General features: G+C 36.8%; 1 protein-coding gene across 4 annotated transcripts in view; it reads right to left on the reverse strand.

Moving 5' to 3' along the window:
* The window catches only part of LOC121942853 (leucine-rich repeat and fibronectin type III domain-containing protein 1-like protein), a 527,737-nt gene that overhangs the window by 318,572 nt on the left and 181,626 nt on the right, over positions 1–27,539 (reverse strand). For 3 of the 4 annotated variants that reach the window (XM_088079340.1, XM_088079343.1, XM_088079339.1), the window contains exon 3: positions 17,056–17,183. The gene's annotated coding sequence lies outside the window, so the exon portion shown is untranslated. The remainder of the gene's footprint in view (positions 1–17,055; positions 17,184–27,539) is intronic. The other variant, XM_088079341.1, reaches the window with a different exon arrangement.

Genomic DNA, 27,539 nt, shown 5'->3' on the forward strand with positions numbered 1-27,539 from the left:
GCCGACATTTAGCGAATGTTAATTTTGGACCTTGTGTGCATTCATTCACCCAAACCCAATAAAATCTCAGAGTGAGGAGCAGAAAGCAGAAGAATTGGATGTAAAGTGTGAAGAGTTAAAGGTCAGATGGAGAGAAATCGAGCTCGAGTCATATATGGGGAGGGAGTCAAAGGTCGACCATTTCTTGTTCTATAAAAATACGCAGCTACTGCAGAGAGAGATTAGATTTCCATCTTCCGCATGATAAATGACTGTGATCGCACGCCGCTGCAGGGATCTGAATCACCGTAAAGGGACACTTTTAGAGTTTTGTGGACTGTGATTTGCTCCTTGGAGAGTGAGTGAAGCCCGAAGGAATACCAGCACGTCTCCCAGTGCAGAAACAATTTATCAGCCGTGTGATCATACTTCCAGCTCTCTATAGGAGCCTTAGTGTTAAGAGCTCTCTGCTTAAATCATCAATTTGGATGTTAAAGTTGAGTGAGAGGACGGTCTTGGACATTTTCATAAATATGTCCTCCAGAGACAGATGATAAAAGCCTGCAGAACCACTGTTACTGTTTTGTCATTTATGCCGGTGTCTTTAATTTTGACTCTTACCTTATTTTGAACTTTTCTATTTAGACTGTAGCAGCTTCTCTTGGGACGGAGCTGCCGGCACAAATGAAAACTATGTCTGTATATGTTCTAAAAATTTGCGGTTCAGTCAAGAGATCTTCACTCATCTTCAGGGAATCTGTAGGAAAATTAAAGTTCCCCACAATGTCAACACAAAAGTAAAAGGTTAAGTGACTTTGGGTTTACAGAAACAATATTGGGTCGTTGCATGTCAATATTTTAGATTTCAAGATTTATTTTCGCTTTAGACTCTGCCTCTAACCAGTAGTACTATCAAAAAAGACAACGCAGACACAGCTTATTAATTATCATGAAGACTGTCTTTGTTTCCATCCTTATCATCAGAAAAATGTCCCACTGCAAACCGTGGTTACATTTGTTATGAAACAAATATGTTGAAACTTTATGTTTCTTCATGTTTCAGAAACACTATGGTTAATATGGGTGGGAATAACCAGAGGTCCCTTGAAACAATATTATCACAATACTTATATAATGACAAGTATTTTGGGGATTTGAAATGTTTGCAATATGCCCTGTATTCTCGGCATATTACAAACATCTCTTTTAATCTACTAAGATACAGTTTAAAATATGGAGCTTTTAAGTTTCTATTATTTTTATTGCAGTAAAATGTATCTAGTAGACTGGTAAAACCCCAGTTGATTTAATCATACTAGTAGGCTAAAAGTTTAAAGTATATTTGCAATATTAATAATTAACATGATAAAAATTGTCAATTGGTGTCTGTATATTCATACAACATTTTCACAAAAATTACTGTGTTATTATGCAGTGTCTATTTTTTTCCCCTACCCCAAGTGGTTTGTGTACGGTTAGGTTATGGCACAAAAATCACCACTCATCTTCCCCTCCACCACCCCATGACCAGTCAGCTCATACACTAAGTTACTCTAGAGATGTTGATATGATACGTTTCAATTGTGCAAATGTAACATATCTGTGCTTTGCAGAAATGTACAACGACAACATTTTCAACTGGGCTGTCATCAGTATTTTAACCCTTTGAAACCTCAATTGACATCACTTATCACTTTTCTTGTTATACATTTAGACACTTTCACAGGTAATTAATCCTTTGCACACTGGCAAAGTTGTTACGTTTCTTCCAAAAACATGGGGGAAGAGTCTAAAAAAGATTTAAAAAAACCTGGCAAGACATGACCCACAAATTGCAAGAAATTAGTTGAATAACATTAAAAAAAGCTAAGGAAATTATCTAGAGAACTATATATTTCTAATGAATTATTTAAATAAAGTGTTATCATTATTTTAGAAGTTTGTTCAGGCCATATCCTTGATTTTATATTTTTTAAACTTTCCTTTTTTGTTGTTTGATTGTATTTTTTATTAGTTTGCTTCTGTTTTGTTTTGTTTTGTTTTGTTTTTTGTTTTGCTAATTTTGGGGGCAATTTTACTTTTAACTGATTTCTTGCTAATATCTGTGCCTTCCTCCCATGTTTTGGAAAGAATGGAAAGAATTTGCTAGGGTTTCAGAGGATTAATTAAACAAAAAATATATATAAGTTTGAAAAAACATGTCTCGTGCAGTAATAACATGTCAAGCTAAGCATAAACAATAGACAGGAAACTGCTTGAACTTAAGTTTTCTCAATGAACTCTCCATCGTTATAATATAAATGCTCCAGACACTTTTCCAAATTTCTATGTTTACTCAAAGACGGAGTAGTTTTCTGCTCCAGTAGTTTGGCCTCTCTGGGGTAGAAGGAGCTGATAGCTGAGATCCAGAACCTGAGATCCATGTTGCTATCTTTGCAGTTTCTGCAAAGATAGCAACATGATGAATTTAGAGGAGGAGCAATAAGGACAAGAACCACAAAATGTTTCGGTGGCAGAAACAAGGCACTCCAAAACAATTATGCATGGATGGGTCAGACAAACATAGGACACTGACTTAGGGGACGGCTGTTTGTGACCTGTAGGCATGCTTTCTAACTTTTTGTTGGCATCTCAGCGAGCTTAACAGCCAACTTCGTCAAATACACCGTGCTCGACTTCACCTCACCACAGCTTATATAGGTTAAAGCTGATGCAGTAGTGGGGGAAATTGCACGTCATGTTAAATCAAAGAATACTTGAGGTGATTGGCTGCAAGCAAAACCATAACAAAAATAAATATGTCTTTTTTCTAGATCTGGGTACAAAAAGGATTGAATGCAAGTATCATTTAATTTGAAAAGTTTCACCACTACTTTATAGTGGGTTATTGTAGTTGATGCTGTACCTTACAAGTATTGAGCACTGATAACCTGGCCTATTATCTACATAACATATGGTAACTTCTGTACACATCTTTAATTTTGAAATAGTTGTAACAATATCCATTATGTATTCTCCAAAATAGGCCATGAAGATACTTAATAATGTAGGATTGTATATATATATATATATATATATATATATATATATATATATATATATATATATATACACAAAGGGTCTTCTCCAGGTGCTCTGGTTTCTCCCACACCCAAAAATCACTGTAAAACGTTATTATTTCTTCCTGTTATTTCGAGTTTACTCCGTGTGCTCCGGTTTCTTCCCGATCTCTCTTAATGCATTAAAAAATTTAAAAAAAGAACAGTTGTAAGGGTCAAATGTAAGAATACAGTATAAGTTTCTATTTTTATGTTTCTCCTTATCATGTACTGTCAGAGGTCATCTTAAACCACTTAAAAAAAGAAAGAAATTAGAAATAAAAAACTAAACAAACAAACAAAAACTTGAGAGAGTTAAAATTTTAACTGCATAGGTAGGCTATTCTAAGCCAATGCTGTAGCCTATTGGCAAGCTAACTAATTAGCATAACGTAACTACATAGTTAAAAAGCTAACTCTTTAATATTCTGGCCTATTGGCATGCTTACTTGTTAGCATAGCCCATAGTTAGCAAGTTAACTCACTAACCCTGCAGTAGCTCGTAAATATTTTGCTCAATGTCACTGAGGATTTTATTCAATTGTGCTAACTTCAATTTGTAAAACTTGTCTTAACTCTAAAGCACAAAGGAGTTTTGAAAAAAAAAATAGGAGCTGCACACTAATGATGTCAGAGTGCTGTGATTGGTTGATCTCAACGTTTGTCCAGGATCGCTATGTGTAATGTTAATCCAAGAGCATGTCCTTCTTGGTGAAATCACATCATGTTGGATTACAAAGGTTCTAAAAGTGGTGTGATAGCATTGGAGCTATGTTAAAACAGCAAGATGGTGAATGTTAGCTCCTGGGAAAAATGTATAGTAAGTCTGTCACATGCAGCGCTCCAGAGATATTTAATATTAAGTAATGTTAAGTCATATATAACATTGTCAACCCAGAGCTGACTTCTCCAATATGTCACAGTTATTCATCAGTCCTGCTCAATGCTTGATGGAGAGACAGACTTATGGATGCAGATCTGGAAAAATGTCCACATAAGATGCTACTTTAGAAATCCATATTTCATATTTCAAATCATATTTCAAACAATGCCCAAATAGGATTTGGATCTGATTTACAAAGATCATTTGGTTTCATGCTTTTTTTTTTTTTTTCTCTTTTCTAAGAGCAATTTGGATACAATTGGATTTAAGAAAGTAAGGACAGCTAAACTCAGTATATAAAAACTATTTAAGTGGTTTCTTAGTTAGGTACTAACTCAGCTTCTTCTCCAGAGCATTTATGCTCCCTTGTTTCGTGGATTTCTCAGATCATGGCTGTGCTTCAATCATTGTCATAGTTGTGCTGATGCTGTGATCCTGCCTTTGGCTGCACCTGTGTTGTAGTTGCACTGTTGCTGTGAATAATCTAATTATTCTCTACGACATCTGTTGCACGTCTTGGGTCGCCGCACCAGCTAAAATGATTCACTGACCTATTATGACAAACAGTTGAATAAGAAACCGAAAAATTATGTAAAGGTGCAAAGCACAAGTGTTAAACTAACAATTGCTATGAAAACCTATGAAAACCTATGCAGTGCAAACCAATAGTTACCTAAGCTGATAAAGTACTATAATAAAATAATAGGAAAATGGCGAGCTAGTTAGTATCATGGAGCCAATGGCCAAAATTCTTTGAGTCATCCCTGTTGAACTGAAAAGCACAGCACAAGCAGTGGGTGCTGACTGTAATAACAAAATCTCAGATGAAAAACCCTCAAGCGCAACACAAAACGGGTGATTACATCATATTTTGATGTGCAACCGTTGCACACGGGACACTACAGCAAGCATAAACTACGCAATCAAATTGAGGTAGTCTAAGTGCGACGTCACAATATGTAGATGGTGTGACTGCAGGGCACAACTTCCAACAAATCTAATCAATTAAGATGTAATATTTTACTGACATGTGTCGTACTAACACGAGTTATTAACCATCCTGCATCCCAGAGGGGTTCTCATCTGGCTCCTCCATGTTGACTCCAACATGCTCAGTTTAACTTCTAGTGACTTCTGCTGATTGACTTGTTATTTCAGCCTTAAAAACAGCATCAAATATTTTGTTGTAACTCGTAGGCTGTAGCATTTCTCTTTGGGTTTGCATACAGAGATGAGAAATTTTTATCGGTCTCTGGCAATTTGTGCAGGAATATTTTAAACAGTAAGATTTCCCGAATTTGATTACATATGCACAAAATTCTTTGACTGCTATAATTTTTTTCTTACACAAACCTGGCTCTTGAAAAACTAATTTTGTAAGATATGTCATTGATAAAAGTGGAGATCAAACACCTATTTGGATATTTTGGAAATTTCGATAATACACAATCCTTCCTGCTTCCTGTCAGTTTGCACGCCAGTGATCTCTGTGAAGTGACACCTGGTTTTGACTAAATTTTGGATTTATCATCCACTGATTTTGGATAACGGTTACTGGAGTGTTTTCTGGAAACCTCTTCTTGACCCCTGCCTGCTTGAACGTTGATCTTGGTAATGCTGGAAAGATGAAAAGCTTGGTTCGCTACCAGCTGATTAACCAGCGAGCAGACAAGCTAGCCAGTGGCTGCACTAAGTGACAGCTGTCAAACTAACAGTTGATTCATAAGTAGCTGACTTCAAGGCTTCATGGGTCCGAAGAAAGCGCTGTTGGCTGAGGAAGCCAACGAGATAAAAAAGTCTCTTGACTTTTCTGCTGTGAGGTTGCAGCAGAAAAGCATCATGGATCTTGTGGAGGAGGTGAAGGCTCTACATACAGAAAATGCTGAAAAGGATAAACGACTTGTGACCTGGAAAGGAGAGTGACAGATCTCAAACAATATATGAGGATGAACAACGTGATCATCACCAGGCTCCACGTTAAACCTGGATCTTATGCTCACGCAGTGTCTGTGGAAAACGGGGGGGAACCCATCGACCTGGATGTCCATACCCTGGGGCAACAAGTGGCTGCCTTTCTGCAGGATAACGGGATTGAGATAAACTGCAATAACATGGAGGCATGCCACCCTCTGCCCAAAAGAAAACCCAACGACATACCTGCCATCATAATGAGGTCTGTAAACAGAAAGCACAAGATAGCACTCTTGAAGCAAGGCAGAAATCTCAGAGGAACTAATGTCTTCATCAACGAGCATCTCACAAAACACAACGCAGACATAGCCAGGAAAGCACGATACCCAAAGAACAGGGGAAAATCCAAAGTACATGGACTAACAACTGCAAAGTATTCATTAAGCTGAATGGTTCACCCAAGGAGGCCAAAGTACTCTTCATCAGAATTATGGAGGGGGTGGATAAACTTCAATAAACATCGTCATCAACATGAACCGAGCTAAGGTACCATCCACACACAACCATGACATACACCGACAGAACTCACTTAACTTCATCAGGAAACAATATTAAGCGTTTAACTGAGAGGGCAAATGATCATAATCATCTGGAACTGAGAACTTTTGTATTCACTGAGCACAATTTGCAGGATGTGGAACAGAATACAGACCCAGATAATATTTTTTTTCTGTAACACTGACAGCAATTGCCTTTACTGCACTGAAGAATACAACCAGAACATTAAATCAAAAGACAGACTATCAATTATTCATTTCAATAGCAGAAATCTCTATGCCAACTTCAATAACATTAAGGAATATTTACAGAAATTTTAATAGACATTTAGCATAATTGCAATACTGGAAACTTAGAGAGGGATGAACTTTGAACTGGAGGATTGTGAACTGAGTAATATAAATATGAAAAACAAAGGTTGAGGAGGAGTTGCCATATATGTGAATAAAAACGTGAACTTCAAGGTGCTAGAAGGTATGACAACTGTGGTTGACAACCTATTCTAATGTGTAACCATTGAAATATGTAGGGAAAAAAATAAGAATAATATTGTTAGCTGTATATACAGGGCACCAGGTACAAACATTGATATTTTCAGAGCATGGATGGAATGTATGTTTTCAAATAAAAGTAACAAAGTAGTTTTCATATGTGGCGATTTCAACATTGACAAATTGAATCCAAATAAACATAAAGCAACGGAATAATTCATCAATGCGATGTACAGTTTAAGTCTATTTCCAAAAATCACCAGACCCACCAGAATTACGCCCAACTGTGCCACCTTGATTGATAACATATACACTAATGATATTGAAGACAAAACAATAAATGGTATATTCATTAATGACATCAGTGATCATCTACCAGTTTCTACCAGTCTGCCAATTTATTTTATCTATGATTATAATTACAAGAACAAAAAGACAGACAAGCAAACAGAATATAGGAGAATGAGGTCAGAAGAAACAATGAATACATTCAAGAATGAATTACTAGTACAGAATTGGGAGGTAGTATATCAAGAAAATAATGTGGGCAATGCATATGAAATATTTTTATTTTTGAGTGTATTTAAGCAATTGTATGATAAAAACTGCCCAAATAAAGAATATAAAAGAAAACTGAAATAAAGCAACTGTCCATGGATCACAAAGGGATTCCAAAATGCCTGCAAAAAGAAAAATATACCTACAGAGAATTCATAAGACTGAGAACCAAAGATGCTGAAACTAAATATAAAAGATATGAAAATAATTTAACTGATATTATAAGTAAGACAAGACAAGTAAGAAAGATTACTATTGTAGAATATTCAATGATAACAAAAACAATATTAAAGGATTATGGGGAATATTAAACAGTATTATAAGAAATAATTCTAAACAAATAGACTTTCAGAGTACTTTATTGATAAGGATAATGTAATTTGTAATAAGAGTGATGTAGCTGACATTTTTGTAAATGTAGGACCTAACCTTGCAGAAAAAATCTCTGACCCAGGGACAGTTGGTAAAAATATGGATGGTTTGATAGAGAGAAATCCCAACTCAATGTTTCTCAAAGTGGTAGATGAGAAAGAAATACTGGACATTGTTAAAAACTGTAAAAACAAAAAGTCAAATATTTTTTGTTCTGGGGAGGGTTTAAAAAAGCTACTGGAGGAAGTCACTAAAGAAATGAATAAACTGAAAATATGGTTTGACACAAATAAATTATCACTAAACTTAACAAGGTACAAGGTACAGCTCAACAGGTACAAATACAGATAGATGGGGTGCAGATACAAAGGCTTAAGGAAAATAAATTTCTTGGGGTAATAATAGACGAGAAAATCAGTTGGAGAATACACATCAAACATATACAGACCAAGCTATCAAGAAGCATTTCAGTTTTAAACAAAGCAAAACATGTTCTGGATAATAAATCACTCTGCATTCTATACTGTTCCATTGTCTTACCATATTTCAATTACTGTGTAGAGATCTGGGGCAATAACTACATGAGTTCAATCAATTTACTTACTATTCTTCAAAAAAGGGCAATATGGGTCATTAATAATGTTGGTTATCTGGATCATACTCACTCACTCACTCTTCTTGCAGTCAAAATTATTTAAACTTACAGTCATAGTAAAATTCCAAACAGCACAAATTATGTACAAAGCTTAAAATAACCTTCTACCACAAAATGTACAAAAATTGTTTAGGGATAGAGAGGGGAGTTATCAATTAAGAGGGAAACATAACTTCAAAATCAACAGAATCTGCACAAACAGAAAAAGATTTTGCATTTCATTCTGTGGGGTTTGACTAAAGAATGGTATGGGTGAGGAGTTAAAACAATGTCCAAACATGAAACAGTTTAAAGCAAAATAATATATTTTCATGGGATACAGGGATGAAATGGGGGTGTGACAGTCATTAGGTGTTCACAGGATGCTCTTACTTGTTATTTATTTTTCTATTTATTTATGTACATTATTAGCTGGTCCTTTTCTGATCGTTATGTTTGTTATTGTTAAGTCATTTTTTCATTGTCCTTTTTTATTGATGCAGATGTATATACAGTAGGTGTACATTTGTAAAATCATTGTTATTATTGTTATTGTTTGTTTTGTTTTGTGATTATTCATATTGTTATTGTTATTATTATTATTATTATTATTATGATAATCAATATTACTATTAGTGGTAGCAATTTTGGGGAAGCAGGATAGACATGATAGATATGTAAGTCATTAGTACAGGAGAAGGGGTGGGATTAGATAAGTTTCGACTTCTTTCCACTCCTTTTTGAACATGGATCACTCTTTATCATCTGTTGTTGCATTCTTTTCTTTTTTCTTTTACTTTTTTAAGTTCAAAATAAAACTTCAATCAATCAGTCAATCAATTGCAAGATGACTTTGTTTCCATTGAGTGATATTACGCAACTTCTCTTGCAATGTTACGCGACTTTCCTCTTGCGATAACATTCCAAAAAGTATGGCGATGGATGTTCAAACATTGGTAGGTTTATTTCTATTGTGGCTACTCAATAAAGCCAGTCTTATATTGCTGTATAATTTATAAGATTTTGTAGACCATCATGTGACTTTGTTGTACTTCTTCTTCTTCTTCTTATTTGAGTTTAATGGCAGTTGGCATCCATAAAGTCATATTACTGCCACCTGCTGTTGCACATCATATGTCATATGTATCTTAAAAAGCAAAAAAAGTGCTTCCATTGCAGTTTTGCGAAATATGACTATTTCAAATTGTCTAAAATACCACCTCATGCGAATGCAATAACTTTTTGCGATAAACAGGAGTTTTTTTTCAAAATTGACGTGTTTCTATTTGGCTTCTTTCTATTTGCAATTTCAATTTGCACAATTTGAGATTAATGGAACTGTTGTTCGGGATCTGGGAATGTGAAAGGATATGGGGAGAACTTGTTGATGTGGAAACATCTCTAGATTAAGTCTTGTAGATGTAAATGTAAGTAAGGCATTTCTGCTATGTGAGAAAATAGGCTTGCTTATGATAGAAATAATTAGCCCATTACTTAAACTATTTAAAAGTGTGTCTTACTTTTCAGCTTCTTAGAAACTTCAGATTGTAACAACAGAAAACCCTTAACAAGGTAATGTTATGAGTCATGTCATGAGTCTACTTCCTATGGCTGAGTATCTGGGTATCTTGTCTGGCACAAATTTCCTCCAACTGAAGATAAATATAAATAAAATAAAATAAATAAATCATACATACTACAAATAGCCTATAGTGTCATTAAGGCTTCATCGACATTAATCCGTATTTAATTTTAAGACGGAGTCAGTCAGTCATTTTCTGTAACCGCTTGTCCTCGTAAGGGTTGCGGGGGGTGCTGGAGCCAATCCTAGCAGTCATCTGGCGGAAGGCGGGGTACACCCCGGATAGGTCGCCAGACTATCGCAGGGCCGACACATATAGACAGACAACCATACACGCTCACAGTCACAGCTAAGGGCAATTTAGAGTCAGTGGGAGGAAGCTGGAGAGCCCGTAGAGAACCCACGCAGACACGGGGAGAACATGCAAACTCTGCACAGAAGGGCCCCGTTCCACCCGTTCCAACCGGCAACACTACTAACCACGACGCCACCGTGCCGCCCTAAGATGGAGTCTTTAACCAAAAATGATCCCCATTCATATAAGTGTTTTGGCACCTTTGCAGCTCTCATCTCCTTCCATACTAACACACCCTAAGATGCATATCACATGACCATTCAGGTCAGTGCGCATGCGTGAGCAGGTGTAAACAAGAGGTATTGCTTGGGTGGTCGCAGATTGCTCAAATAATAGCTTGCCTCCTGCATATGTAAGCAGTGGTAGCGTGATAAAAAAAAAAACAGCTGCTAGCAGAGGTCAACAACAAGGTCAGCAATGACTGTAATTCATTATTCATGTCAGGAAGTCAAGGCTCATAGATACGTACTGGCTAAAGTAGTGTGTTGTCTTTCAGAAAATGGTCGCATGACTTGGGTGTAACCAATCAGAGAAGAATATGTAATGGCTTAAAATCAGAATGCAAACAGGGGTGTTCTCGTCAGCTTTTCCAAAACCCACCATTTTTGCCCATCCATGGTAAAATGCAACACCTGAGTTTTCAAAATAAAAAAGGGACAGCAGCATTTCCAAACAGCTTTGTTTTAGGGCGGCTAGAACGGCAGATTAGTGAGGATTCCAGGCTGAAACGTAGCAATATTGCAATATTGATACCTTGAATTTAAAACTATTGTTTTATTGTGGATGTAACCTTAGGTGTAGGGATGTTTTCAACACAGCCTCAAAAAACAAACAAAAACCAAAAAAAACAAAAAAACAATGGATGTCTATGTCAGTCAAAATATTGAGTAGATGATCAAGTTACAAATCACTGTCTTTTTCTTCAGATGTAGTATCAATATCAGGTATTATTTAGTGTCTAACACAGTTTCATTCCCACTAAAACTGGTCGAGCACTTGCCGTGGTGGATAAATGGATGAAACAAATGATGTAGAAAATTGAAAAGGATCTGAAATATCCAGTGACTGATTCTGGGAGAGGAGGCTATCGCCTTTCTTCACACTCACTCAGTGATTGGCCGAGAGTGGACCCCTTCATCTTCCCTGTTCTGCACTAATCAGATGGAGATACAGAAAGAGAACACACACACACACACGCACACGCACATGCACACACGCGCACTCTCTCTGGTCTATTCTCAAAGGAAATGGCACACAATTAGATTAGCCGAGCCAGTGTGTGTGAGTGTGTGTGCATATTTTGATATGGAAGGGCCATCTGTACGTGCGTTTGCACAAGATGGAGCGGCTAAACCGGAGGGAGACAGAGAGAGGGAGAATAAGGAGAGGCTCTCCTGTCATCCTGATGTGTAATCATGATCATCAGTCCACACAGACTGAGCGGCCTCTTCTCCACTCCTGCATATTAAACACATGATGAGGCAGGAAGCTGCCCTGTGGGACAGATCGGAGACACTGACACCAAGAGGGACACAAGTCAAGAGCACCACTCCCTCTGGGATCAAACTCACTGAATATGGAGCTAGTCATTGCATTATTAAAAAAGCTCACCAGCAACGGAGTATCACACTTTCATAAAGTTGCAAGATACAAAAGACAGTTTTTAGAGCCTATTACAGCTCCGAAAACTTTGAATCCGACACTTTCAATAATGCAACCCAATAGTCTTTAAGCAGATCCCCTCAGAGACATAAAAACTGTAAAGAAGAACCAGTGACAGAGAAATTAAAAGCACTTCAATTCAAAGATCTGGTTGATTTCAAGATGGTTCAAATCATGTTCAGAGCTAAAAACCATCTACTACCTGATAATATACAAAAGTTTTAAATGAAAGAACTTTGACATAATTTGAGAGGAATTTTTATGTTCAAGAAACAGTGAGGACCAATGCAAAGTGTCACTGTCTTACAGTCAAAGGGGTTAATTTATGGAACAGCTGTAGTGTGGAATTAAAAACATGTAGAACCTTTAGCAAATTTAAACATGAGGGAAACAGTAAGATATAATACAAGACAGGTAGGTTGATTCTGGTGGTGTGACTTTGCTTTCTGTGTTGATATGTTTCTTTGTTTCTCTTTGTGTGGGTGTGTGTATTTGTTTATTCAGATTGATTTGTTCTTGCTTTTCTCTTAATTCTTGTTTGTTTAGGTTAAGGCGTGAATGGTGAATATGTTTTCAGAAAAAAGGGAGAATCATACTACTGCACCAGGTGCCGGCCATGTTATAAACCTGGTGATATAAAGTGGCTTTTGGCATCAAAATCACTAAAGCAGCAGGATTTGATGACTTTGGAATGAGAATGGGCTGGTCATTTTTGTAGCTTCCTTTTGGATGTGGTCTGGTACCGGGTAAATTCTGTAGAGTCCTGACCTCACAGTGTCCCAAACGCAGAAATATAAGAGGAAGTCAATGTGGAAGTGCCAAAAACTGCAGTTCTTTGAATGACCACTTGAGGCTTCACAAGCGAGCCAACCCCAATGTAAAAATGCAGAAAGAAACATGTTTACAGCCTACTACAAAAAGTTTTGGTCTCTCTAGCTAATTTGATCATTCATGACAACTGTATGGGGAGTGAATTTTTATATAACTCACCTATTTAATTTTATCAAGACTTAAAATTTAACCCTCTCATCCAAATAAGTTTGCATCTGGCCTAGAAAAGAAAAGTATAGTATTGAAAAGTAAAATAATAATAAAGGAAACAAATTAAAATAAAATAAATGATAAAAAACAAAACAAAAAAAACAATAGTAATGTGCTAAGATTCAAAATAAAAGTCCACAAACCAATGGTTGATACCACGAGCTATGTCCATTATTTCATAGTCTATTGAAAACACAGACAGAGCCTCTGCAGATAAATCCACCTCATACCTCGAGTGGGTCAACAGTGATGACTGAAAAGGATTACTGCAGTAAAATCCTGCTTGTTAGACATTTTATTCCGATTTGAACTATAAATACAAGTGTATGGTTACTTTTAGTTGCTATTTGCAAAAATGTTATGTAGCACTCCCTGAATAGACGTTTGGAAATTAAATTTCAAGACTGCCACACAAACATCCCAGATTTTTTCTTGTCAGCGTGAGCTAAAAACAAAACAAAAAAACAAAACATTCAATAGCTTAAAAAAGGAAAAAAAAAAAAAACAGTAACCATGAAACAATAAACTCATGCAAATGGTGCCTGACAGGATTATATTTCTTGGTTCGCTACACATACATACATACATATCTATTTTACCACCTGAGCTGCTTTAAAAGCCAAACAGTAGAGCAACCTCTTCCGTCCTGAATCTCTTCTTTCAGGTCTTATTTCATGCCCCAGCATGCTGCTGTTATACAGTACAATATCCTTTTTTTTATGGACACAGGAGTATTTATTCCATCTTTTGTCCATGCACTGCAGCTCTGACCCTTGCAATCCTCTTACAGCTCTTCCTCTTGGACACTAGCACTGGGGATGATGCAGGAATTGCGGCTTATTGCAGCTTATACTTTTGTGAGTCACTCTGGATAAGTTAGCTAAACGACTCAACTGTTAAGCTTCACTGGAACACTTTTTTTTTGTACAATGGCTGCATACATTTTGGAATAAAGTCATGCAGTGATGAAAGAGAAAACGTGTCGTAGGGTTGATGCCAGAACTCAAACCCTTTGAAAGCTGGAGTGATATTGCTTTTCTCGTGCTGCTTTCAGACACCTTTCACAAGTATTTAAACCTTTGAACTCTGAGCAAATAGGTGCAATTTCTTAAAAAAAAAAAGCAGGAAAAAGGCAATGAGCAACTTGGTAATAAATGTTTCACAAATCGGAAGAAATAAGTAGATTTTAAAAATATTTTTTGAAATATAGTGAAAAATGTCGAGGGAAAAAAGACCAAGGAAAGGGGAAAAATTATAATTATTGAAAATTATGTTACAAAATTATTAGAAATTTAAAGCACTTTTTCCCCAATTTTTTCTTTTTTTTCTTTTTCTTTTTATTTCATTAATTTAAAAAATAAATAAAGAATTTTTAAGTAATTTTCTTGTACATTTTACTAATTTCTTGTGAATTTTAGCTCATTGCCGTCTACATGTGTTTTTAAAAGAAATCAAGCCAAGTTGTTCATGTTTCAAACAGATTGACTTAATGAGAAAATGAAACAAAAATGCCCAAATCTGTCTGTATCAGTTTTTATGGATGCCCACCATCTGTGATGTCACAAAACATGTTTCAGTTGAGTTGAGTTGAGTTGAGTTGCACAAAGTTAAAGATAAAATACAGTACTCACAGTACATGGACAAAGAAAAGTTAACTGCAGGAGAGGAGAGAAGCCCAAAGGGATTATAAAAAGGACATTAAAACCTAGTAAATCACAAAGCAGAACAAAAAAACAAACAAAAAAAAATCAAAACAAAAATGTATTGGATAGAAAAAAATGTAGCAAAAAAAAGAGGGAAAAAAGAAATGAAAAAGAGGAAAAAACACAAGACACACTTTTGAATAATTTAAATGTGCAAGAGTTGCAATATGTATGTTCAGTTCTATTTACATAGAAGATATGTTTTAAAATAAGTTTTGAAAGTGATGAAGGAAGATGATGACTTCAAGGTTTTACTTAGTGAATTCTAGAGATTAGGACCTCTAAATTTGATGAAAAATTGTCAGCTGGTAGTGCGTAACAACAACACGGGACACAGTAAGTTGCAGAAGCAGCACTTTTATGCACAGTATGCATTTTACAAGCTCTGTCGGCAAATGTGACGGAGTTGAATTCAGGGGCTTCAAGTCTGCTAAAACACAGACACAGACACAGACACAGACACAGACACACACACACACACACACACACACACACACACACACACACACACAAACAGCAGGAGTGAAGCACAGTGCCATCAGCTGCGCATGAGTCAGCAGAGGTCTGTCCCATCCTTTACATCTATTCAGGAAAGCACACACTCACACTATTACTGTCTGCGTGTGTCTATGCACATACAGCCCGGTGTGTAGCCTCACCTGTAAAGAAAGCTAGAAGCGTGCAGATTCACACTGACACACACCACAAGCACACCTTCATGGAGGAAAGACCCACGGTGAAGATTAAAAGAAAAAACACAACTAGTTTTGATAATAGAAAAAAACCCAAAACAGTTTTGGCCTCAGCTTTATCACCAGGTCTAAAATGTGTGGTTTAAAATCAAGTCATCAATCAAAATAGCCAGGTATTTGTAAGAGTTAACCTCTATCTCCTTGTCATGCACAGTGAGTATCACAGGTACATGTTGTGACCGAACAACCACAAGAGCATTGTGCAAGTATTCAATGGTCTGTGCAAGAGTTGCCGTGACTGTGTGAGGTGTGCACATTCTCACCAAAACATTCTTCCTTTATAAATACACATTGTCCTTGTGCGTACACATCATGTATGCATCTAACACCTGATGTGAGGATGCACAGGAAATAATGAGAGATGCTTTAGAGAAAAGTATTTTTCAAATGATGGCTATGTCAGTCAAGCACAGTTATCGTGCAGAAGAACACTGGTGTGGGTCTACAATGAGTGTGTGGAGCCACTGACACATGTTGAAACCAGGCTCGATTCTAGACTGCTTTGAAGGGGGGGGGGGGGACAGTAAGAGATGTTGGTGGGGATATATGAGTTATTCTTTACACACGTATGATGAACTGTCTTATGTTTTTATCCAAAGCTATTTGATAAACAAGCTCGATTTTGTGCCTTACACTATGGCAAACGTTCTAAACATCTTGAAAATGTCCTAAAAAACGAAAAATTTACCAAAATCCTAAAGACATTCTAAAATCCCAGAAATATCCTAACATCCGGGAAATGTCCTAAAACCCCAGAAATGTCTGAAAATCAGAGAAATGTCCCAAAATCCTAAAAATGTTCTAAAATCCTAGAAAGTTCCTAAAATCTGAGAAATGTTCTAAAATCCTAGAAACGTTCTTAAATCCTAGAAATGTCATGAAATCATAAAATATGTCCTAAAATCCTCAATAGATGTATGGGCAAGTTAACTCTTCTCTCTTTAGTGACAATAACCACTCAAAGTGAGAGTTATTTGAGGCTAAAGATGCCTATGTTTGGCGTTATTGAGGCAGGTGGAGCATTTGGGGGGGTCATTGCCCCCCTGTTCCCATGCCTAGAACTGGCCTAGGTAATGCATTTACATCAGCACACTAAATAAAATTGACTACATCCTTCTTGTACTTTTAAAACCATTGCAACATGCCTTGACATAATCTGATCATAATATTCATATTTCAAAATTTTATAAAGAATCACCAACAACAGAACCTCTTACCAAAAATCTGCGGAAAGTAAATCCAGGTGACCTTTCCCAAACTTTGACCGACTGACCAAATTTGTTTTTAGCAAGAAATAAAGCCCCTAACCCACATTTTGAAACCTTCATACACAGTAATTTCCACAAACAATCCCACTAATTTATCAGCTAAGTTTTTAGCTGAATGAATTTGTCAGGTTGTTTCACAATTTATAATTATTCCTCACATTTTATCAGAGCACATCCAGCATTAAAAATTCCATTACAGACGACCTACCTGAGTTTCTCGGGGAAGCAGGAAGTCCTCAGGTAGAGTCGCTCCTTTTATGGTGAATTCATATTCCAGTCACATCACTGGCCTCAGGGTTACAACAGGATGACAAGCTAACAAGGGCACTCTCCTACCTGCAGGAAGAGAGGAGAAGAGCGAGAGAGGAAGGTGAAACAAGGAAGGAGTGCAGGGATGGAAAGGAGAAAGAAAGAAATGTCAACATGTTGCATCATTTATTCATTAGTATTCTTAAAGCTTCTCTCCTTCTGTCCCTCCTGTCCCACCCTCCCACCCTCATTCCTCTCAGTTCGTTTCTTCTTCCTCCCTCTCTCGTCTGTCTTGCTTTCCCTTGCAGGCTACTCTGCCTCTTTTCTTTTCTTCAAACTTCCTCAGCAGGACATACAGAAGGTGTGAAGGGGAAATCCAGAGCCAGCGGTGGTCTTAGCAGTTTTATGGAAATGCCTGAGTGTGCACAAAATATTCTCACCAGTGCCCTTATTCCAAATTATACAATATTCCTAATAATCTGATTACATTGCTCGTGAAAATAAATATTTAACTGTTATAACATGCGGCCTAACAAAATATTAGTACTACTACTACCTCTAATAATAATGTATTTCTACTGCACTTTTCATACATGGAATGCAGCTCAAAATGCTTCACAGAGAGATAAAAACAGATGCATGGAGGCTTAAAGAAGAAAATAGCAACAAATTATGCAAATTCTAATAATCAGAAGATAAGATAAAACACACAAAAACACAACAATACAAACAGATGTAATATTAGAGACAACAGATCAATAAATGGACAAAAAAATAACAACATTTTTTTGCCAAGTTTTGCCTTCTTTTCCCATGTTTTCAAAAGAATTCAATTAGTAGCTTTGCTTTGGGTTCAAAGGGTAAATATGCAAAGAACATCTGTTAAGTTAAAAAGTGTCAATTTTACAACAGAATCACAATGTACTGCTAAGTATACAACACTTAACTCAGTTCAGTTCAGTTGTCCAAAGTATCATAAGTAACAACATCATGCAATATTTTTTTTTAAGTTTGGGAGGAGCAATTTCACCTGAATTTCACATCTTTCTAATTATTTCTCAAGTAGCAATCTGATTTATTTTATGAAACTGTGCAAAGTGTATGTTAGTGTCAAGTTTGTTTGTATTACTGAATATGTGCACAACAGAGGGATGCTGCAACTAGCTAGAATTTTGAAGCAGATTGCTCATTTATCAGACAAAACATAGAGCTCATCTTTGTTTAATTTTTATTCAGCCTATGGGGTCAAAGTTTCTGAATTCATCACAAGAGAAAAAATGTATGGCACATAATAACATCATCAAAATGTATGGCAGAAAACATATTTCAGTCAGGACCACTTTAGTCAAAGAAAATAATAATCCTATTTTTAATATGATATTTTGGCTTTATTGTCCTGTTCTGGGCCCTCTCTGCTTTTCCATGTGCTCACGTGGAAAGCCTTAGGCAAAGGGAGCACCTCCCTGCCCCCCTGCGCCTACATGGAGAGCTTAATTTAGAGAGAGGAACCTCTCTGCCTTTCCACATGCTAAGTTGAAAGCCAAAGGCAGAGAGAGCAAATCTCTCTGCCCTCCACGTGCATACGAGACAAACCTGAGGCAGAGAGAGCAAAACCTCCCTGCCCTTTCCATGTGCCTGCATGGAAAGCCTAAGGCAGGAAGAGCGGCAGCAATGATCCCCAAGCATAACTGAAACACAAAATTGACTCTAATAAGTGATACACAGCATTAAAAGGAGGAGCTAGGGGTGGAGGCGGGTTGCAAAGCGGCTTGCGGAGGAAGCAGAAACAGTTTGAAAAGGCTTTTGTGGGTTTTGTGCCATGTGCAAAGACTCTGGCACATGAACAAGATTGGAGACATGACACCAAAAAAACAAAACAAAACAAAAAACAAAACAAAACAAAACAAAACAAAAAAAAAAACATTTGTTAGAGGAAGAACTTCTGCAAGAGAGAAACTGCTTACTGTTCAATAAACTTAAACAAAGTAAATGTTATTTCAAGAAAATCATAATATAAATATAATGGCGTATTGAAAGTAAAAGTATGCATGTACAAAGGTATAAAAAAAAATAAATCAAAATAATTCAAATAACTAAAAGAAAAAGCAGCAAGTCCTCATACACACAATATATGTGAGAAGCTGGAACCATGAAATGGTTTTTGCATAAAAAATGACTTACATGATGAAAGAAATAGTTGCCAAATAATTTCTAATTAATCAGCTAAAATTTTCAGCTGCACTTGTATATTTTCATATTTTTGGTTTGTGGGCAAAAATCTTAATTTTTAAAGTAGTTCTCCAATAATTGTAGTGGAGTATAAAGTACAAGATTTCCCTCTGAAGTGTAGTGGAATAGATGTAGAAAGTGGCATGAGATGAAAATACTTAGCATTGTACCTTACTACTGTACTTGAGTAAATGTATTTAATTACATTAAGTTACTTGCACAGTAACTGAAATTACAGTAACTGGAATCAGTCCTCCAAGTATATCCCTTTAGCATTAAAAAAATTATTATCCAGTCATAATTAGTCTAAAACAATAACGAAATATGATTAAATGATATTCATGCATTTCTTAAATGTTCCTCAAATACAAAACTTATTTTTCCTTTTGTTGGACAACCTCTTGTGGATTGTGAAAGCGAGATGTTTTTCTCTTATCTTGGAATCTTGAAATCTTTATATATCCATGTATAGCTAATTAGCGTGGCATAGTAACCTTATCAATTGAAGGACTGACTGACCACCAGCCAGTAAGACACAAGTATTTCCACGTTTTCCTGGTTTCGTCTTGCCTCTGTTCCAAAATAATGTTGGCATGTCCCTCATGTCTTTATAGGAATATGCTAAATTTAGAACAGGATCTAATTTGGAATATTCAAAAATACTCCCCACAAGAAATAAGCACGACCATGACCAATATCAATTTATTAGATTTATTTTAGCAATCTTACCACTTTTTTTAAACACTTGTTTTCAGGTAATTTTCTTGTAACTTTCCACTTATTTCTTGTTCATTTTTAGGCCATTTCTTGTCAAGCTGCTTGCTGCTTTCTTTCCATTTTCAAAGAAATCAAGCCAATTTGCTCAAGTTTTAAAGGGTTAATTTGCAGACAACTGACTGTTATTCCTTTTTAGTCAGGTGTTTGTTTATTCTATGACAAATGCAGTGACATGCTAGTTAGAGAGTCTGGTCTTCTTAATTAAGTTGAACAAGGCATGGTGGATTTTATGTTCAGGATGGATTCGATCAAACTGTGATTTGATTTGAACACTTGAGAGCAGACATGGCTAAACAGACAGGAATCCCCGGGGAATCATGGCAATTTGGAGCCAGATACAACCGTTGATTCAGCCATAGTGGACAGTTTGCTTTCACTCTCTCTCCCCACACCTGCCTTGTTGGTTCAGGAGGTGGAGGAGAAGCATGAAATAAATCTATTTCAGCCACTCAGACCTCAAATGTAGGCTTTAATGGGAAATGGGAAGTTTTAGCAGTGACATCCAAACACAACTCTAACCTGCTGCAATGACCCCTGAGCTATGCAGTTTATTTTTAGATGGGAGGGGTTAGCTTGTCACCTAAATTTCAATTGGACTGGATGATGACATTTACACCCTGAGTAAAGGATGACTCATTGATCATTTTGACATTTTTTCCTGTTAACGACCTGCTCAGTGGTTTGGTAGAGCACATTTTGAGCCACCGTATATTAATGAAAAAATGTTTTTAATTCAACTCAACATGACTGAGCTATCTCTACCGTTCGGTTTAGATCTGTTATACTAAAAAAAATTCAATAGATGTCGCTTTGTCTATGCACTGTATGCCTTTTCAGTCCTCATAAGTAACTATAAACAAAAACACAAAACAAAACAAAACAAAGCACAACACAAAACAAAACAAAACAAAGCACAACACAACACAACACAACACAACACAACACAACACAACACAACACAACACAACACAACTAAACAACAAACAAATACACAAAAACAATCACAGTAGACATGAGGGAACAGTGTGGGGGAATTTTTGTTCGACATGTTTTATACTTTCAAAAGTCTTACTGGACAGATGTATATAATTTTAATTTTAAGAAATGTTTTAGACAAAATTTGTAATCAGTGGGATTTTTTCACCATTTCTGAGATATTTTCAAAGTACTATCATAATAAACATCTTTATAATAATAATAAAAATAATGATAATAATTCTGCAGTCACAAATTGGTATATGTTGGTACACTAACATATTACAAGTATTGTAACAGTTATTAATTTCTTTTTTTTTCCTTTCTGTTTTACCATTACCAAGACGAGACATCTCAACCATTTGGTAGAGGACTTTATGAATAAATAAATAAATAAATAAATAAATACACATTTGTTTGGTTATAATTGGCCCAAGGACATAAAAATGCTAGAAAAAAATCCATTGCTATATTCTCAGTGAGGATTTTAAAGGTTTATCGGGAAAGAGGGGGATATTTATATATAAATATTCAAATGCTTTGGCTTTGGTCCTCCAGTGAGCAAGAGTTTTGTCTAAAGCTACTGATATTCACGCCAACACTCAACAATCACACCGCTTTTAAAAAAAAAAATCCATCAGACAAAAAGAACAGATGCAGCATTCTGCAGCTTCAAAGATGAAAAAGATGTGTTTTGAGAAAATGGCACGACTCGCTTTCCTCAGCTTGAAAACTCCCCTCGCTTTCTTACATTCTTCATCAGTCTGTCCACCCACACAGTGTAACCTGCAGCTGATTGTTTGTGTTTGCTCTCTTGGGTTTCTCCTAAGGCATTCTGGGAAATGCAAGAAACCACTAAGTGAATTTGACGAGGAAGGTTGAGGGAAAGCGGGTACCCCCAAAAAGATAAATTAGAGCATTTCTTCACAGAGGAGCTCCTGAATCACAGAGTGATGATATATAACACTGTGCCAGCAAAGCGCCTGAAGGTGGAGTTTTTTTTTCTAAGTCTGATGTCAGAGTGGTGTGGGTGTAGCGTAGGTGACGACCGGAGGAATACTTACATCACATCCTATACATTTAAAAACAATTTATGTTTTTTAAAATGCATTTTTTTTATTTGAAGAAAGCCCATTTTCTAAATTCCAATCGGCTCCAGGCCTGCAGGGATGTACTTCTGTTTACTTTAGCTAATTTAGTTTTGCACAGCCATAAAGGGTACAAGTAAGGTAATTAAACGAGGTGATAAAATGCAGCCACGACACAAGAACAGAGCAGAAACATAATTTGTGCAGCGGAGATAAATGGCGGAAGAAGGCGAGCTGTAATAACTTTGGCTTCAAAACAAAAAGAAAAAGACAAGAAAGTCCCAATGATAAACTGAATTAGATAACAAAAATCTTAATGACTTTAAAACACATGGTGGCAGAAAAAAAAAACAGCAGTGTGAAAAATAAGCAGAAAACAACATGGATTTGGGTGATGAAGAAGAAGAGTCCCAAGGGAAGGAGTGAAGGGAGTGGGAGGAGGAATGAGGAAGAGACTGAGTGCCAGATCACTGGGGGAAACTTGGAGGTGTTTTGTTCAGACACTAGAAAACAATGACAGGAAGCTGTCTAGCCAGAAAATCAAATAAACAGGAGATAACTGTGAGAACAAGAGATCGGGAAACTTCCATCTAATTCAGAGATTTGTTTGCAAAAAATGGGATGGTAGAGAGAATGAGAACAGAATATGCCTTCACCAAACAAAAGCAGAACATCACATCATGGCATGACATCAAGGCATCATACTTTAATTTCCTTTTTTATTTGTCACTGACAAATTTCTGAGGCTGGATATAACCCCTTAAAACCTGGATTGATATCATTTTTTTGTGCTGCTTTTAGATGCCTTTCACAAGATGCCTATTTGACCCCTTAAAAGTTGGACAGATTGGTTTAATTTTTTTTTTAAAAAAAGGGGTGAAAAGGTAATGACCAATATGGCAAAAATTGGCAAAATATGGCAGAAATTAGTAAAAGGTGGCAAGAAAATTACCCAAAATTTTAAAAAAGAGGGTGTAATATTAGAAAGCCATCAAAAAAAGTAAAAAAAATAAAAATAAATATGTAACATAAAGACATGTTGCTTGTTGCCATTTGCTTAAGTTTCAGAGGGTTAAACTGCATGGTTTGACCCAATTGTTATTTTTCCCTCTCATTTGGCACAGATCGGATATGTATGAACTCTTAATATCGCCACTTTTGGCGTGAGATGCCAAAAGCCATCTTTTGTGTCTGCATGAAATGCTGCTGGATGGCGTCAGGTAAGAACGTGGCTGGACAGAGTCATTCACAGTGTTATTGTATGCCAGCTGACAGTTGGACAGCATGAGACACATCACTTGGGAATGCAGCTGGACAGAACCTGTTTCATATCACGAAATATGGCAAGATGGCGTCAGGTTGAAATGCTGCTGGAAACGACATAAGTAAAGACTGCAAGGGTGTACAGGTAGGGTTTGTGGCAGGGGTGGTGGATGGGTCCAACAAACCAAAGACTTTCATGCAAGAGACCAATGATCACTTCCTGTCTGAATGTGATTTTTTCCCTGTACATCTTACCATGTGCCTATTTTGTCTAAACCTAACCTCCATGCCAATGTGTGCATATGTTGACATCCTAATGTTGGTTGCCACATCCTCTCAACCCAAGTATTACACATATTGCCGCTTTGCCGTGGGCTTTTATGTCTACATGTTATGCTCTAGGTATCCTTCTTGGTCTGCCATTGACGTTAGGGGATGTCGTTATTGTGAAGTCAACACAAGCACATGATGGGATTACGCTGCACGTGGTTATTTTTAGGCAACACAAACACATGGCAAACATATTAAAAGTGCAATTTTAATGTGCTGAATTATAAAAACTGAGCCGTCATTGAAAATGAAACAATATTTGTAAGCCCTTGTCAGTTGGAATCAATGGGTTTAGAGCTGAGAGCAAAAGTTGGAGAAATAAAGTAAAAAGAACAAAAAAAGGGAAAAAAAACAACAACTCAAGCCTCACCCTTCAGCTGTAGGTGAAATGTTCTTATATAGCGTTTTGTGAGATAATTTTGGAGAGCAAAAATTTAGGGGAGCTGAAAAAGCAAAGTTTATGTGAGGTTACACATCCACCTCTATGTACAAGATTCCTGGGAGAGAGGGGGGGATTAGGAAAGAGATTACTGGAATGTAGTCAGATAGAAAGAGAGAAATTGAAGTGGGGGGACACAGAGGGGTGAGGTGTGAACAAGAAGGCAGAGATGACAGATGTAAAAAAAAAAAAAAGAGTTTAGGGTAATGATCAGAAATGTCAAACAGCGTGTGATGCAGGAGGTAAAGTCAGACTCAAAGCAGGAGATACCAGTGAAGGAGGGGAGAGTTGGACAGCTAGCAGCAGACAGGTGTCTCACAGTGTCTCGCCTCCCGGCCGGTCAGCACATCTCTGACTGACAGCTGGATTAGCATTAGCACAGCTACGCGACAGCAGATTAGCGCTAGTATGGCCTGGCGCTACACAAAAAAGGGATTAGCCTTAGCATGGGCTAATGCTGCAGGCTAAGAGATTAGCATGAGCTATAGCATGGCTCAGAGCAACAAGAGAAAAGATTAGTTTTGGTCTGACTCCATAGTGAACAGCACATGATAAGGAGCCTATAGAAGCAAACAGCAGGGGGTTAAACATCATATGATGGCTTCTGTAAGAATTCAATCAATTAGACAACATCAGCATTATTGATAAATAGTGGAATTAATATTATGACAAATACTAATGTTTGGTATATTAATAAATAAAGTATATTTTCTAACACATATTTTCTAATATTATTTTGCCTTTCCTGACCATTATATTTCCATCTCTGAGTGTTTAAAACTTTACTGAACTTTCTGTATCATCTGAGTTTCACTTTCAGTACACCTGAAGCTCTGCTGCTCTGTATCTGCCCAAAGTACGCTATGTGCTGGGACAGTGTGATGCAGGTGTTTTAATTGTAGTGACCTGTTAAGAGGTGGGTTTTCATCACAGATTTGTGCAAAACTTACATTGTACATTACATCGTGACATTTTTGAAAATGTAAATAAAACACAATTTTGGGATGACTGCGTTTCCACTGAGTGATGTTATGCGACGTCTCCTCTGGTGACAACATTCTAAGAAGCATGGCCATGGATGCTCAAAACTTTTTTGTGATGATGCTGCTTATGTGATGTTGGTGTTTTTTTCGAAATTGCTGTGTTTCCATTAGCCATATTTTATATTCACGATTTAAATTTCACAATTTGAGGGTTAATGGAAACCGCCTACTGTTGTTCTGGCTGGGATAGTGCCAAAAAATAATAGTTGTTTTTTTACAGAGACATTGCTATGTATTCTGATGGGATTGCGGCAACAAAATCAGTACCAGTGTACCACTGAGCTGTGTTTGTGCTGCTGACTCTCCTGAGTTTATTAACGCTGTCGGTTCGTGTGAGTGCGTTGGCCATCGTCTTCTTGTTTGTTTATACTCACAGCTGCTGTAGAAGAATGCCTTTATGTCCAGGTGCATGGTGTTCTTCTATGGTATGTCATTACAAAGTTACATCGCCAACTACTGGCCTGGCGTACATACCACAGCATTTTTGGTTGTTTTTGCAGATCTGTGTACACAAGGATCATTCTTATTATGGTGTCATATAAACACAGATTTTGACTTTTTGGTTTTTAGTGGGGCCGTTCTCATCTAAACGTGACCTTACTCACCAATTTCAAACCATTTGACTCAGCTAGATACCGTACCTGTCCCTTCCAACCACTGTTAGATAAAGAAACAGTTTTAGTGGTTTAGTGCTGTTTTGTTGGCAACTGGACTAGTTTCACTTTCTTGAAGATGTTTTGTCTCATCCAAGAAGCTTCTTCACCTCTGTTTATGGGAATGTTTAAAAAGTTTTTAGCCTTTGTTGTTGTTGTGATACATTTGATTACTACTAGGAAACATTTTGGCACAATGACTGAAGAACTTCTAAAGGGACAAAAGCTGCCAATATAAATATAAAGGCTGCTCTTCTTTAAAAAAACAAACAAACAAATGAAAAAAAAGAAGATATTTTAATATCAGGGGTGAGTTCAGCAGAATCCTTTTTGACGCTGATGCACAAGCAGCCATCAAGTGTCACGTGTAATTACAGAAGATCTGCCACTCCTGCATTAAACATGGTTTGAGCAGTTACAGTGTGTCTTGCTGCTGCCAGCATGGGGGGCGACAATAAGGGAAATGAAACTGGTGCTGCTGGGTTTGGATTTTGCAGCAGGAAGAGAGAGAAGGGAACATTTTAATCATGCTGTGGAAGGTGTTTCATTGTGTGTTTGCTTGAATTGGGAAAAACAAGTTTCATGAATTTTGAAACTAAAAAAAAGTAGGCTGAGACTCAAACATATATCATTTAAAAAAAACACTTTTACAGTTGTTTTTTATTGCTTTCTACTCTCTTTCTCCTTTGCTGTAGCTGAAAAATGTAGGTCACTCAGTCATCAGTCATTTATTTCCTCCTTCCTGCTGTGTTTCCTACGCATACTCTTACTTCAATTCATAACAAGCTGTTAATAAACCGCTGATTATCCAAAATGCACAGGCATGCAAGAGTACACATTCAACCTGTTTTACTCTCTTTATGATCAACAGCATGATCATTAAAATGTTTATTAGGGGGAAGTCGCTAAATGCTGATGAGACCTGTGAGGTTTGTTGGAGCCTCGAAATGTTAAAACAATCAAAAACATTTAATTAGGGTCATAAAGTTGTTGGACGGTCTTTAAAGTGCAGGTAAATCATCAAGAGATTTGCATGCAAAAACATGTGCACTGAGGGTCTTTTGTTTTGCTTGTTAAAGATTTGTGTAGCTTTGACTGCAGGCCCCATGTTAAAGTCTCCCTTTAATAGCTCGGATCTCTGTGGTCATTGCAATGTTGCAAACATTTCTGCCATAGGAATTTGGATTTTATGACGATAAAGATGAGACACACATCTGCTGATTTTGTCCTAACTGTATATATGGTTTCTCAGTGACATTGGGCTTTATGCAGGAAACTATGTGTAAACAAATGTTCTCTCATTTTCGTTTGTATCCATGATTTGTTCTTGCTTTGTTTGTACCCACGGATTTCTGGGATTCACTGTTGTTTTTCTCAATTTTCTTTAGTAATCAAATTTTAAGTGAACATAATTATCTCATTAGGTGGGTTTCCGTTACAGATTTGCAGAAAACTTTGCAACAATACCCCTTGTAGTACCTTCTGCATCATGTCTGAGAGAGCCAATTCCTACCAACAAGCTCATAGCCATAGCATCATGCGACCTATAAAAGCCAAAAAGGTGTTTCTCTTGCAGTTTTGCATGTACAGGATGTAATGTTTTGGCCCTGAAATTTATAAGAGCCGTGTTGTTGAAAAGATAAAAG

The sequence above is a fragment of the Plectropomus leopardus genome, chromosome 6 (genome assembly GCF_026936395.1).
Source record: "Plectropomus leopardus strain MGB_pleo_1.0 chromosome 6, ASM2693639v1, whole genome shotgun sequence".
Lineage (NCBI taxonomy): Eukaryota > Metazoa > Chordata > Actinopteri > Perciformes > Serranidae > Plectropomus > Plectropomus leopardus.